Genomic DNA, 4037 nt, shown 5'->3' on the forward strand with positions numbered 1-4037 from the left:
TTTCCCAAGGTCACGCCAAAGGTGCAGCAATTCTCCTGAGGCAACTATATTTTTGAAATTTCTATAAAACCATGACACCTGTGTAAAACGTGAAGGAGGTTTTCTTCCTAGGACTATTTTGGACAAAAGCCTCTCTCACTTTTTCCAAATTCATTTTTTCTTGCTCAGAAACATAATTTGAGTAAAACCCATCCCGATGTGTGGAACAGGGGATTTGTCGAAATGAAGTGAAATGAAGGGGATATGGGGCTTCTAAATTATTGAGAAATTTTTTGGAAGTATGGAGAGATTTTAGGAAATAGGGGAAAGTGGAATTTCAAATATTGAGTGAGGGGAAGGGGTCCAAAAGGGAAAAACACAGGGCTAGCCTAGAAAATTGTCAAATTGTAGCAAGAAGCTAGGGTTTGTGGGAAAATGACGAATTTGAGGGATATCAGTGATGGGAAGTGTTTAATAACGTACATTAAGGATAGGGGAAGGTGTATGAACACTAGGATACAAGTTTTGTTGATGATTTGACCATCCAAGAGAAATTACCTTCAAAACCCTAGGAGAGGGAAATGAGCCTTACCCAAGTACAACTAAAGCACGAACAAGGTGTAAAATTACCCATGGGAACCTGAAATGATGGTACACTCAGCTGAATGGTGACATGGACCGACATTTGGACAACTTTGAAAGGAGTGAAAACAAACCCTAGACCTAATACCTAGTGTCCAAATTTTACTTGAAGACTCACTGAAATGACAAAATTTGACTTTGACATCCTAAAAACACTTTGTAAGAGCATATTTGATCATTGACGGAAGGCTTCAAATACTGACACTAACATTGGCTCCAATGGGGATGGTAGCTCCTTGGAGGTGCCAAGAACCTTAGATCTTTGGGAGAGAAGACCAATGCCTTATCCATTGGGCAATATGGAATCAATATCTTGGCAACAAAAACACAAGACTCAAGACTCAAAACTCATAACTGAAATGTCTAAGAACTTACTAACTCAAAACTGGAACAAGACTCTCAAAAGCTGAAACTAGACACTCAGTCGAAACTATCTTGAAACTGACTAAAACAAAAAAAATGACTCAAGACTAAAACACAACTGACCAATTGGAAAATATGCTCAAAATGGAGCTTATTCAATAAAACCTACTCTAACTATTCCATTCATCAGCTGATCAAGTGAAATGAAACAACCAATGCAACCAAGTAAGTATTCTGGCTGTTGTTTGAATTCTTCGCAGTGCTTTCTTATGAACCATAAGAGAGAACTACTGAAAGGAAACTCCCATGAAAACTTGTAAACATATCCAAATTTTCCCAAATTGAATAATATAGATTCTCTATCTGCCTCCAAAAAGACTGCATAAGGATATTGAAATTCATATGCACTAGGGCTTAACTCATCCAATGGATTAATTTGCTTCTCCTCGTACCATGAATGAAAACTTTCATCTAAGCTTTGTGATGAGACTCCTGCTGATAATGACAAAGAAACCAGCTGCTAGATCAAGTTTGTATCAGTACAGGTTTCAAGCTCACGAGTAGCTAATAGAGAAGGACTTTGACTGCAGACATCATCCAACACATTAGCTATTGGATCATGAAAAACTTGAAAATACTGTTGTAACCCATTTTCTATTGGTTCTAATGAGATTGCATGATTTTTTACAGGCTGCTCATTTGAAGATATACTATGCAAATTTCCCTTCAAAAACTGAAATGATTCAAAACAAAAAGGTACGGAATCATCTTGCATCATTTGATCATATGTTAGCTTCCAAGTCTTCATTTGCAACTTGACAATCAAAGGCATTTGGGGGCTACAACTCTAGATATGAAAAGTCTTGAACAAGGATTTCATTGCCCTCAAGATGGTCCAGATCAAGACTTGTCAACAGTTGATTTCTGATTGCATGAAAGTTGTCTCTGATGAACTAAAACGAAGCAAAACAAAAAGTCAAATATCCTTCACTTACTTGAAAATTTTCTACACTTTCCTCCTCACTTCCATGGCTGATATGCAACGGTTGATCACTGTATTCGAGCTGATGAAAGTGAACTTCCTCCTCCCACAAACCAGCTACTGATTTGTCTGCAAGACTAGCTTCTGTTTGGAGGACATAATCATCATCATACTGATCAAACTGAGGAAAATCATCAGTATAAAACACATCATCAAGCATACATGTCATATCAACAGATCTCTCTTCTCCAAGATGATCTATGAAACAATCATTATTAGGTCTATGACAACTGGGATAAGAAAGAAAAAGTGTTGGATCAGCAACTTGTTCCTCTTCAATCAGCGAGCCATGGGCTTGAACATTATACTCATTCCTTTTGGTGATCCTTTGCATCATCTCTTCCACTGCACTTACCAAAATGTCGAGCTTTACTTCTAAAGATGTCGATTCCTCTGGATCTATGCTCTTCATCTCTTTTTCCTTCAACTTTGCCCTTCTGATCAGCAAATTAGCCTCTACATCTACTGCATTGTTCTACATCTCTTCAAGTGTTGCAAGGTTCCTTTCCCTCAGCTGAAACTCCATTTCTAGATCAAATACTTCTAGGTAGTGCAAGAGAGCGGATCTAGGAGGAGGTATTATATTAACCGGCATCGAAAAATAGACTTGGTTAAATCTGGCAGAAAACTGTTGTATTGTCTCCCCTGGCAGTCTTTTCAGCTAGTTATATTCTTCTAGAAGAAATCCAGTCTTTTCAGTGGGTTCTGTCTGACCACGCACCTATCGAGGAAAAATTTGACGAACTACTAGAAATCTGAGATGCTCGCATCAGGCAAGGTTTTGAACCAACTCTTGACTTTGCCTTGCAAAGAAAGAGCAAAAAGCCTAATACTGACATCCTCTTCATCTACTTCAAAAAGGTCAAGAAAAGACTCAAAATTCAGTACATGTCTCTCAGCAGTGATGTCGTTATAGTCACCATCAAATATTGGTAGATATAGGTCATGATTTTTAGGGAAAGCATGGGATATAGGAGGTAAAATCAGAGGTTTGTATCGATCTGGAATTTTACAAGGTATAGGGGTATGTACAGAAGGTGTAGAATCAATCTTGGTCTCTTGAGGCTCATCAGTTTGAAGATTGTCATCACAAGCTTCAGAAAAAGGGTCTTGATCAAGCTCAAAGGCATGCAAATCTTTGGTATTCACAATATTCAAAGGAAAGGAATCAAATGCAGGTCGAGGATCTTTTCTCAAATACAATATACTTTGCAAATCCTTCTTGACATTCTCGGGAAAAGAGAAGAAATAATTAATAACAAAGAACAAAATGTCTTGGATGAAATTCCAACTTGAATACCTAATGTTTCCATATTTTCCTTTCATGATTTTGCTGGTCAGGTTCATCCTCCAATGGAGTCCTTGTATTTGATGTCGAAACTGATTTTGGAATCGCCAGGTGAATGATTTCAGCCTTCCAATGTTTGATCGTTGTTCACCATCAACAATCAGATCTGAACTTGATTACATTTTGCTGAGGAACATAAAACTACTTGCCCTAGTATGGTCGCCACTATTTTAGGGCCTAAATCTACCTCAGGCTAAAGGAAGGTAGGTCTAGGGTAACATCAAACCACACTTAACCTGATAGCTAGCCCTACCAGGTCGAGAGAGGGCTCTCTCCTTGTCAATCTCAATTAAGATATGTCAACTAGGGCTTGAGATGACTGAAATGAATGCTGATTTTAGGCTAGGTATTTTGGATCAAAGAATTTTGTTTGATTTTAAATTTTGGTTGCTAGATCAATTGGAGAAGGCAACTTGGGTCCGGGAAATAAACTCAGGGATACAGTCATGTCCTGTGGGGCAAGGTAGACAAGGTTTTATGTACTAGCAATGGATTGATATGGTAGAGTAAGATAGCTGAGGAGTTGAGGAGGGCATAAGAAATTATGAATCCTCTTCAAATAGTGAAAACATTGAAAACCAAATGCATTCCCAAGACAAAGCACTGTAAATTAGTGTATTTTGTCTATTCACCTTGACTCATTTAGTTTAGAAGAAAGAGAGA

This window comes from Pinus tabuliformis, chromosome 5_2 (assembly GCF_031772625.1).
Source record: "Pinus tabuliformis cultivar Carrire ecotype Pingquan chromosome 5_2, CPIR1, whole genome shotgun sequence".
NCBI classification, from domain to species: domain Eukaryota; kingdom Viridiplantae; phylum Streptophyta; class Pinopsida; order Pinales; family Pinaceae; genus Pinus; species Pinus tabuliformis.